This window comes from Mesocricetus auratus, unplaced genomic scaffold (genome assembly GCF_017639785.1).
Source record: "Mesocricetus auratus isolate SY011 unplaced genomic scaffold, BCM_Maur_2.0 Super-Scaffold_100018, whole genome shotgun sequence".
NCBI classification, from domain to species: Eukaryota; Metazoa; Chordata; class Mammalia; order Rodentia; family Cricetidae; genus Mesocricetus; species Mesocricetus auratus.
This window is the reverse complement of record NW_024429199.1, coordinates 28,073,858-28,085,746: the sequence shown is the minus strand read 5'-3', so window position 1 is coordinate 28,085,746 and position 11,889 is coordinate 28,073,858. Positions and strand designations below refer to the sequence as shown.

Genomic DNA, 11,889 nt, shown 5'->3' with positions numbered 1-11,889 from the left:
GAAGCCACGCCCCTTCCGGGTCCCTTAGCGTGGCTCGCATCTCTGCCCTGGGTCTGTTCTCCCATGCCCGCCTTCAGGCACCGCTCCGGAGGCTCCGGGAAAGAGAAACTGTTTCTGGCCACTCCAAGTCCGCCCCTGAGATGGCCTCTTGGGAATCGGCAGTCTAGTGTCCTCACCGGAAGCGGCTAGCCACCACGGTGAATGACCGCCCCCCGTACACTGCAATTCCCAGCATGCCGTTCGGGCACACCTGAAGGCGGAGCCTGTTGTCACCCTAGCCGCGGATCCAGATCTCGGATTGGCTACCTTGCATGTGGCTTGCAAAACTGTAGACGGTTCAGCCCCCCTGACGCTGAGCCAGCAAGTGGAGTTCCGTAGACAGCTAGTGTCCAAGCGTTGCAGTTCTTCGGAGGAGCTGGGTTTGTTTATGTTGTCTGTGTGTCTGCCTTTCTAGTTTTCTTTTCTGTTGGACAGGGTCTCGTGTGGCCGAGACTGCTCTAGAACTGGTTATGTTGCCGGGATGGCCTTGAACTCCTGATCCTCCTCCCAGCGCCACTTAAGTGCTGGGGTTGCAGGTATGTGCCACTCGATTGGGTTTACCTCACGGTAATCCTTTGAGATAGGTGTCATAATCCGCGTTTTACACGTGGATCTGAGATTCAGAAAGGCTCTCCACTTCATCCCTGGGAGAAAGAATTGACAGTTGAGAGAGAAGGCTCATGAAGGAGCCCTAGGCAGCCAGAGCATACCTAAGATGACTCTGGCAGGCCTTGCCCTTCTCCCCCATTCCCTCTTCCTTGCTAAAAACCATTAGATTACGTTCCTAAAGCTGGACATCGAGATCCATTCCCTTATTTAGCCACTTCCTCCTCCTGAAGCTGACTACCAAGGTCCAGCTATCAAAGTATTGAAGTCCAGCAATCAAAAGCTCCTTTTGGCCTGGCGGTGGTGGCGCACGCCTTTAATCCCAGCACTCGGGAGGCAGAGGCAGGTGGATGTGAGTTCGAGACCAAGCCTGGTCTACCAAGTGAGTTCCAAGACAGCCTCCAAAACAATACAGAGAAACCCTGTCTCCAAAACAAAACAAAACACAACACAAAAACAAAAAGCCCCTTTTGGCTCACCTAGTTAGCATGCCCAATCAAAAATAAAAGCCTTATCATAACATGGGGTTCCCCCCTTTTGCCTTTATACACTACCATTTGCTTAGGGGCCTCGTCCTTTATCCCTCCCTAACAACTATTCTTCCTTCTCTCCCTTGTTCCTTTCCCTTTCTCCCTCATCCTCTGACTCTCATCTTTGTCTCTTACTCCCCTGCCTTTTGTCCCTCTCTGGCAAATAAATTTCCTTTGTGCTGAGAACTTGGTCTTGGAGTATCTTGTGCTGAATACTGGTCCCATTAGCTCAGTCCTCAACTAGAGAAGAAAACGGATTTTTCTTTCCTTGGTGTGGGTTGCCTTTTTAGAGTGGGATTTGGAGATGGGGAATTTTATATTCCTAGCCTCTTAGATTGAAGCCTCTGTGCCCTAATTACCTAGGGAGGCAATGTGTCTAGAGATATAGTCAGTTCTAGAGAGGCAAAGCAAAGATAAAGTTTCTAAGTCCCTAGGCTCCTACTATGAGATGTTCTTCCATTAGAAAAACAAAAAACGAAACAAAACTGGAATTTTTTAACACAGACAAAACATTCATGATCCTACTTTCCAACATGAACACACATTATATATTTTTATTTGGTGTTTTAGGTTAAAGAATTAGCACATTCAGAAATGGTGGATCCCTCCTGTTCTCATCCCCCTTGGCTATCTCCCTTTCTGCAGACCACCAGAGTCAGTAGGAAATGGATGGTTCATGTGCTGTTCTAACTTTTCTTTTTCAAAATATTTGCTAACAGTTGGGTCAAAAGAAATGAGTCATTGGCAATCTGTGAATACATGAGAAAGACCAGGTCTTCACTGAAGCTTGGTAGTGGTGATTTAAGATAATGAATATCTGCTTTATATCAGGAGTCAGATCCAAACACTTAGAAGTATTTAGTTTTTCTTTCCTTTTATGACCCACCTGAGTCCTGTGGCATTTGAGTTTACAGCCTATGATATAATTTAGGGACACTGAAAAATGCCCTTCTGAATGTATGTAAGAAAAGCCACCATTGTTGCACCTGCTGTGCAGCCTGCATCCGAGAATGTAGCGAGGTGTTCGGGATAGATGACACAGAGACCGGTCGGTTGCTTTAAGAAAACTTTATGCTTCCCAAGTCAGCTTAGGAGGAGCCTCCAAGTCCGCTTAGGAGAAGTCTCCCCAAGAAAAAACGCTTCCCTTTTTAAGGACTTCTGCCATCCATCTACATACAATTCTCCAACAACTCTCCCAGACTTCTCACCCTCCTGGCTGGTGGTTTAATCTCCGGCCCCAGAATCGGGGAGAAACAGCAGGGGGAACAGGAAGAAGCATCTAGCCTTAGGGGGTGTCAAAGTCATGGTGTTTCAGTGAGCAAGCCCTTATCTGAGCCCTATCAAGAGCTTTATAGCACTGAATTGTTTTCAGTAAACATTATCTCACAGCTGCCTGCTCCCAGGCTGAAGGGGAAGTGGGTTTCTGCTCAAGGTCTGGTGTCCCCACACACCATGGGGCTCAGGTGTGTCATTCTAGAACTAGGAAGGTTGAAGCAGGAGGAGCCTGAGGTACATGAAACTCTTTCTCCACGTAAGTAAATAAATGCCTTGCACTGGAGGTATTCACATTTTGAATGACTATCCTAAGTCCCTCCAAAGGTTCAAGACTTATCACAAGATACCCTGTCTCAGATGTTCTATGACTTACCAATATATCTCCACATGGAGGGAGCAAATCTTTACAGGGGGCTGGGGGAACATTAATGTTTCAGCCTTACATTTTTCCTTCTCCGCTATTTTATCAAAATATTCCACAGATAACTTAATCCTGACTGCAAAACTATCCAGCTAGGGTTCAGTTTCCATTAAACTCGTGGATGTCATGATTTTCCTTCATTTTTATGTCTTTGCTTTTTAAGATGAGGCCTCACTGTGTACACTTACTGGTTTGGACCTTGCCAGGTAGACCAGACTGGTCCTGAACTTGTGTTAATCCTCCTGCCTCTGCCTCTCAAAATTCTGAGATTACAGGTATAGGTGACCATGCGTAACTTTATTTTTTAATCTTTCCCTGTGCAAAGTTTTCACGCGATAACTGCATCTGGAAGCCGCTGTTATGTTCCCTGTTTGGCTCCAGATGTTTGTTGTCCTTCCACTTGGGAAGTGTATGCTCTAAGCCACCAGCTTGGTGACTGCTCTTTATTGTTACCTTGACTGTCCTTAAGAGTCGGAAACACTTGGCCTCTGGGCTTGTCTGAGGGCCTTTCTAGAGAAGTTTAGCTGAGGTTAAGACTTACTCTGAATGAAGACTTTCCCTGGACTAAATAAAAAGGAGAAAGCTGAGTGTGTGCACCTAGCTCTCTGCTTTTGGTGGTAGATACAAGTTAGCTAGCTGCCTCACACTCCTACACTCTGCATCAGAAGAGACTGTGTCATCAAATCATGAGACAGGGTAATATTTCTGCTGATATTGTATCACAGTAAAGAGAATGGAACTAATACAAGTAGGTTGATCAACTCAGAGCACTCCGGTGCGTGAAAATGTGGTCTTGTCCTTGTCCGTATAGGAAGGAGTTTTTATTTGGATTTTGCTTTTGTTTGTTTTTGTTTGGGATCTTGTCCATCGTTTGCTAAGTGTCCTTCCATCTTCTTTTCCTCCCCTACTAGAACGCCTACACTGAGATGGGCCACTGTTCCATCCTTTTGGTTGCCTGACTAAGGAAATGGCCTGTTTTCTCTGTCTGTGTGCCCCCTTCCCCAGCCCTAAAGCAGAAGTGTGGTTACCGTGTCCATAGAACTGAAGGAATGGCATTATGAGAGTGTGGGGTGCAGACGCAGGGAGAAGTGGAAGACCCCAAGATTGGCAGGGGATCAGGTAATGGAGGGCTTATAAACCAATGTAAGACATTTTCAACAAAATCACTTGAGAGTTGTAAGGCATGGCAGGGTCTGAGTTCTACTTTTGGAAGATGATGCCATGAAAGAATGCAAAGAGGGAAAACAGCTTAGGAACAGGCTGCAGTGTGGTGTTCTATTGACATGCCTTAGAGCTGAGACCTTCATGGGTAGTTATATTCCAAAAGCCATGCCATAGTTGGTTTACCTTTGCAGATCTTAGTGAGACCTCTGCTTTAATGTGTGCTCTAGAACGGAGCTGAGTGACTAAGGGAGAACTGTCCTGAATGAGGGCCTCCAGACTGTTCCTGAAGAGACAAGAGCATCTGGAGAGCTCCTGGGAACTGCGGGTACTGGAAGGAGGAGCCGCTGGGTGGAGCGGCCATGAGTAACCACACCTCAAGAATGTACGCCTGGTGTCATGGAATAAGCACCAGGGCTTGGGGTAGACTACTGGTCCGGCAAGCTTGAGACCCTGGCACCAAAAGAAAGAGGCTAAGCAGTGAACCAAGAGAAACTACTTCATTTCTACTCTGAGATATAACAGGTTTTAGTGTGAGGCCAAAAATAAATATAAGAAACCCATAGTGTTTAAAATATTGTATTGCTTATTTTAAAGACATCTGATATTGTTATATAATGGTTTTTGATAAACACACTTAGAGCAAATATGTGTGGTTTTGTACCTTTAGCATATGGCAGAGAATATAAAGTGGGTGCTCAGTAGATGTAGTGAATTAATGAAGTTCTCTATTTTATTTCTGAAAATACAGTGATTAAAGCAGTGTGCCCCCCCCATATTCATGGTTATGTTATATAGCCTTGGCATAGGGAACTCACTCTATAACCAAGCCTGGCTATAAACTCACTGCAGTTTTCCTGCCTCGGCTTCCTGAGTGCTGGAATCACAGGCATGGAACCATGTTGTGGAATATTGGCTCGACTATGTAAACGTGTGTTGTGTTTGGTCACCTTGCCTGTGTAAGGCACCTGATTGGGCAAATAAAAAGCTAAACAGTCAATAGATAGGAGGTATAGGCTGGACTTCCTGGCAGAGAGAGTAAGTAGAAAGGGGAATCTAGTCTCTAGAGAAAGAAAGAAAAGGAAAGAAGGAGAAAAGGAGATGGATGCTAAGGAGATGGCAGGTACCGGCCAGCCAAAAAGACATGATGGAAGCAGGAGAGCAGGACATGTAGAATGAAAGAAAAGTAAGGTAAAATGTCCCAATCCAAAACATAGATAAATAGAAACAGGTTTAGTTATAAGAGCTAGTGGGACCAAGCATAAGCTAAAAGCCAAGCTTTCATAAGTCTCCGTGTCTTTATTTGGGAGTTGGTTTGCGGCTCAAAAAAAAAAAATGCCAACTACAGAGCCATGCTTAGCTCTTTTTGGCAGGATTTTCTGTAAACCAATGCTATTTTTCATTAAATTCAGTGACTGTCTCTTAAGCAATTGCTGTCCTAATTGGCAATTGCTGCAGAGGGAGGTCAGGTGGGAATTCTGTTCCCTCAGGCACTGGCTCTATCACACTCACTTTAGTGAGCTTTATCTAATCTCTATCCCTCTAAAGAACTCAGGATTCAAAGGTTGAGGTGAAACTCTGCATGCTCAGAGAGGCTGGAGAGCAAGTAGCTAACCTTGTCTCCCCAAAGCAGCAAGGTTGCTCTGCACCCCCCTTAAGAACCCTAGTTATACATGGTTCCTCCCTACCACATCCTGTCAGATAGTTGCTGCCTCAGCCTCCTGACCTCAGGTTAATTTTAGTTAATCAAACAAACGTAACACATCTTAAATCAATATTCCGCAACAGACGGAGCTGACTTCCAATGTGCTATCCTCCTGCCTCAGCCTCCCCCAAATGCTGAAATGGCAGCTGGGAAGCATCACATCCGGCTAAGCCCCCATGTGAAACTGTGACATCTGAGGGAGTTGGCCTAGTCACATGCTGGCCAGATGGCATCACCAGTGTCCAAGCAGGTGCTCTTTCCTCAGCTGAGCATCTGGGCTTTGCTACACCTGCCTTTTTCCAAGGAGTCTGATGAAGGATCTGATTACCCAACCTTTGAAGTTCTGATGCCTTCTTGTTAAAAACAAGCAATAAAACTTTTAATTTGGGGGTTATAGTTCTCCAAAGTTAATGCTTTACCTGAGTTTTTGCATGTCAAATCTACTCTTCTCTTTTAAAGCTGAAGTAGTTGACTAGCTTAGGAGATAGGTGTCAAAGAGAGCTGAGGTTGTTTTGATCCTCAAGAATCTTCTCCAAGCTGCTGTAATCGGAAAAGCTTTAAAAGATGGCTGAGCCAGAAAACAAAGCATACTGCCCCCGGGTCACAAGTTAGCTACACTGTATTACAGCCTTCAGTTTTCTCTCCTTGGCTAGACTTTCAGAGTTTACTAAAAGTAGTGCTACAAGGACGATAAAAACACTTGAAGGAATGTCTTACAAAGTAGCAAAAAGTAAAAGGAAGAATGCTGTAGAAAAGATGTGACTTTGGTTTATGCTGCATTTGTTTAACTCGGTGAAGCTGTGGCTCTTTACCTGTCTAAAACACCTGTTGGTCCTAATAAAGAGGACTCTAGGGGGCAGCCACCCACCTACCCAGCCAGCCAGCCAGCCGCTGAGCAAGAGTGAAAGTAGGATATACAGAAGTAAGAAAAGGAAAAGGCCCAGAAGCAAAAGGTAAACAGGGGTAATTTAAGATAAAAAAAAAAAAAGCTGGCTAAAAACAAGCCGAGGCCATGCATTTATAAGAAAGAGTAAGACTCTGTGTGTGATTTATTTGAGAAAAGAGTAAAAAACAGCAACATTTTGGTGTTCAATGTGGGAAAAGAGTAAAAGAAACCAACAGCAGAAGAATGGTTATAGCTGTGAAGACATACTGTGACCAGAGCCTATAAGCCACTCGCACACATATATGCATATAAATGATATATAATATATATGATGAGGGTGTGTGTTCTTTCTATCAGTTGTTACTTTAGAGAATTCTGGCTAGCATGAAGGGCAAGGGGGACAGGACAGGAAACGAAGAAGGCAAATAAGGCTTACCCCTTAGATAGCAAGGAGGCTTTAAAATCCAAACTGCTGCCACGCTCCAACTTTGAGTTGCTTAATTTCTGTCATCAAGTGTCTGGTTACTACTCATTTGTCAACTTGACACAAGCCAGGGCCTTCTGGAAGAGGGAACCTCAATGGAGAAAATGCCTCCAACACATTGGCCCGTAGGCAAGTCTGTGAGACCTTTTAACAACTGAGGTAGGAGGGTCCAGCAACCCCCCCCCATCCCTAGGCAGGTGGTCCTGGGCTGTATGAACAAGCAGGGTGAGACAGTAGGCAAGCCAAGAAGCCTCATTTCTCTAAGGCCGTGGTTCTCAACCTCCCTAATGCCAAGACCCTTTAATATATTTCCTCATGTTGTGGTGCCCCCCCCACGAAAATAAAATTATTTTCATTGCTACTTCATAACTGACTTTGCCACCGCTATGAATTGTAATATAAATATCTTCTTTATCCATGTCTTAGGCAACCCCCGTGGAAGGTTGTTCGATTCCCCGAAGGGGTCACCACCCACAGGTTAAGGACCGCTACTCTATGGCCTCTACTTCAGTTCCTGGCGCCAGGTTCCTTCCTTGAGTTCCCACCCCGGCTTCTCTCAGTGATGGACTGGGGCTGGGACTTGGATTTCTCTCCAAGTTGCTTTTATTACAGCAAACTAACACAGTAGGGGAAATAAAGGCAAGAAGAAGTAGATGTCCTGCTGCTGTGTGCTCATAATGAATGATGACAGCTACATATGCCTAGGTGGACAGGAGGCTGAATGGAAGACACAAAATTGAGAAAGTTGACTTGCTCTGTGTGATAAAGAGGAAAGAATCACTGGAGTAGAGCTGGGGCATCTCACTGTTGCTGCTAAAGGAAGCCAAAAAGGGAGGCAGAGCAAAGGGCAGTTGAAATGGTAGGAAGAACTGTAAAAACAGTGGTTGGCCAGTTTCAGAGATGCACACTTTGAATCCCAGGACTCAGGGTATGCAAGTTTCTGTGCAGCTGAGGCCAGCCTGGTCTACATGGTGAGTCCAGGGCAGGCAAGGCTACATAAAAAGACCCTGTCTCAAAAAACAAAAGGTGGTGGTTAACATATGGAATCTCAGAACTATAGTCCTGCCTATGCTGGTTAGCCTATGCTATAGAATGAAATGCTGTCTCTAAAACAAAACAATCTAAAAATAAGAATGATGAAGTCTGTCATTTGACCTGTAATTGTTACTATTGTATATGTGTGTATGCACGCACACACCATACCTTCACCCAGAGTAATCCCTTATAGGCTCAAAGCTCCCTGAAAGAATTACTGTAGGAGTCCAAGGAAGAGAGCTGGGTTCAACATCCTTGCAGAGGTCTGAGGAAAAGGGGCAGAATGTGTGTCAGCAAGGTAGTCTATACACTGAATAGTGTCCCTGGAGACAGGTTCTCCACAGTGAATGGGAAAATATAAACTACCATTTACTGTTGACCTAGAAATAAGAAGCACTCTTTCTACCATTAAAGATAGATTTTTATTTTTTAGACAGTCTTGCTATGTAACCTTAACTGTTTGTTATGTAGAACAGGGTGGCCTTCAATTTGAGGTTGTCCTCCTGCCTCTGCCTCTTCAGTTCTGATATTACAGGTGTGCCAGCATGTCCTTCCTGTGAGGTTCAACTGTGCATTTGCATCCTTGGTTTCTGGGGTCAATTGGGGCGTTCTTTTCACTAGTTCCTCGAGGACGGATCTGGGCCTTCCTGTCTTTATATTCACCAAGGCCAGCATAGTGTTCAGCATAGTAAATATGAAGCAGTTAGGGGAAATTAAACCCCATGGCAGCAAGGAGGAAGTTAGGGTCAAAGCAGGCATCCCTGTTAACTGGTTTCTTTTCGGTTAGAAGGCTCATTGCTCTTCTGAGCTCCAGGTGGCAGTATTGTCCCATATTTGTTTTTCACAAACTGGATTCCACTCACTCTTTGGAAAAATAAGCATGTTTAAATAAAAATTAAGTTATCTATTTCTGTAATTGTACAGAGGCAACTAAGCGATAAAATACACAATTCTGTGAGATTATGCATTTCTTTCCCAGTTTCAATGCAAATGAGAATCCTTGGTAATTCTTGAAGTAGTTTCTAGAATCTTGTGACAAGTTGGTGTACCGTTGTCCCTTCAACACACAATCCTTCAAAGCACAGAAATGTCTAATGTGCATGCATTTGGATGATGGCAAGAATCAGTGAGAGAAGGCAGTAATACCTTCAGAAATAATTGATCTGACAGGTAGAGTAGCCAGATTAAATACAATGGCTGGTAAAATTTGAATCTTGGATGAGCAGGAATAATGTTCTGTCTTCCCAAATATTGTATCCAGGACACAGAAACAAACAAACAAATACGAAGCACTCCAGTTGACCTGAAATGCAAATTTACTGGAAAGCTTGGTTTTTTTGTTTTTAACTAACTGAGTGATTTTACCAACAGTTTGTAATTATTTCAAAAGAAACAAAACTTCCAGGCAAACACGGTACTTCCTTATGTGGGGAGATAATAAAAAGGAAGTGGCTGGTAGGTCCAGCTTCCTTGCTGTAAATCTGACTTTGTGGATCTTTGTGCTCTCTCCAGGAGGCTAACATCCCTCAGTGGGGGATTTCTCTCTGGGAAGCTGAGTCCTCTAGTAAGTGAACATGGGAAAGCCCAAAGCACTTACTTTATATGACTAGTGTTTTATGACTTGTGAGTCTGGTTGAAAATGCCAAGTCCTGGGGCTAATGGAATTATGCATGTCTGGAGTCCTGTTCTGTTCTAAGGAACACTCTCTCTCTCTCTCTCTCTCTCTCTCTCTCTCTCTCTCTCTCTCTCTCTCTCTCTCTCTCTCTCTCTGTCTCTGTCACACACACACTCACACATACATATATATACACATGCACATACCTCAAACCTGATAAGAAGTTGATCCCAGACCCTTTGCAGAACTAGATATACAATGACAATAAATAGATATGAATCCCTTAAAATATTAACACATTTTCTAGCAAGATAACCAAGGTATTGTTTTGTATTTATTTGTATGAGTAATCAGCATGTCCTATCTTCCATGTAAATTGTGTTTTAGAATTATGTTTGTAGGGCCAGAGATGTAGCTTAATGGTGGTGTGCCAGGCATGAATTGAGGCTCTGGGCTCAATCCCCAAACCACACCCTGAAAAACGTAAAAAGCTTCCCATGGCAACAGTATCAGTAGTGGTTAGATCACAGTTACTTTGAGAGTCTACCTACTCATGTGACTGAAACACTATTCAGTTTTAAGATGTGCTTTTTGAGGAAGGGGTTACTGTAATCGAAATTTTTTAAAGGAAGAAATAGAAGTGAATATTTTAAGTACTGAGTACTCATGTTTGAGGAAATACCTTCAAGTCCTGTCTAGCTTGCTAAAAGCTGCCTAAAGTGCTTCATTTAAATTTACCCTGTTAATGTGTATAATAACCTAGGAGAAGGATTCTATTGAGAACCCCCTTGTCAGATGAGAAAATAAAGCCTAAATAGCTGTCCCATGTCACATAGCTAAGAAATTGACCCCAGTTGGATCAAGTCCTCAGCAGCCTTGTTTGCGGGAGGACACAGGCCCAGGTAAGAGGAGGGAAGGAAGTGAACTGTGAGAGAAGAATCTGAAGAGGCCATCTGATCCCCTCCTGGAACACTGAGCAGCATTCTTATGTTGAGTCTAGAACAGTTCAAAGTGAATGGCCGGCCGCTCCTTTCCTTAATTGAAGGTATTGTGACTACCGCTTTTGTGCATATCCACTGAATGGAGCTGTTTTACATGTATTCACAGAAAAAGAGGTGTCAGAAAGTGACAAAACTTTACCTAAAGTGACTGGAGAGTAGCTGGCAAAAGGTGGGGGAGGATTTTAAAAATGCTCCCATGGGAAGAGTTTGTGGGTGCAAATAATTGGAGCTGAGGACTTGAAAGATGGGAGGGAGGGAGGAGAATTTGACTTACCACATACACGAAAAGGAAAGGAAAAATGGGAGAGGCGGGCCATAGGTGTTTGTTTCCAACTAGCCTGAACGTGAGATAGCCCAAGGTTGCTCAGGCTGCATCAGTCCAGGGTTGTGTTGTCCTGACAATATGACGGATTATCCAAGGCTACCCAAGGTGGTAGGCCTTTATCTTTACAAACCCTGTTCTCTCTCTTTCCTCTTCTGGAACGAGTATCCGTGAGATAGTGAGGGTGGAAGGGAACAATCAGGTGTAGTGTCCAACACTTCCAATGCCAGCACTTGGAAGGTAAAGGCAGGAAAATCAGGAGTTCTGAGTCAGCCTCAACTACGCAGTAAGTTCAAGACCAGCCTGGGCTACGTCAAACCCCATTTCTAGAATAGAAAAGCAAACAATAAGTACACAAGGAAGAGAAGAAAGACTTGTCTTTAGGGGACAGAGTTCTAATGTGAGAGCCAAAGTTACATTTTAAGTTTTAATTACTATGCCTAAGAGATTTATGAAACAAAGGTGTCTCTGATCTGCAAGTCCCTTACCCAAGGACAGATCTTGAAATGCTGAAAGCTATTGTTTATGGGAGATAACAAGTCACACGTTATCACTCCCCTAAAAAAATTTGTTTGACCCATCTGCACCAGATGTGCTTGATCTCCTGTGGATTGGAGGTTAACAGGCAGAAAATACTTCAGGATGTACACTTGCCACTGATGTGATGTAAGCTAGAGATATATCAGGATAAATGCTTGCTCCTGATTGGATCTGGTGGGAAATGCAATGAATTATGGGTTTTCCTTCTCAAGCTGCTGCAAACTGTGACTCTGGGCCATTTTCTGAGTATGGACCTAGGCAGAGCCCAT

General features: G+C 43.9%; 1 long non-coding RNA gene across 1 annotated transcript; it reads left to right on the top strand.

Annotated features, from left to right (window-relative positions):
* Window positions 1–20: 20 nt before the first annotated feature.
* Window positions 21–7,759, top strand: LOC121132894. Its single transcript, XR_005869595.1, has 3 exons — window positions 21–419; window positions 3,783–3,990; window positions 7,534–7,759. It is a non-coding gene; the product is annotated as an uncharacterized LOC121132894 (long non-coding RNA).
* Window positions 7,760–11,889: the final 4,130 nt, after the last annotated feature.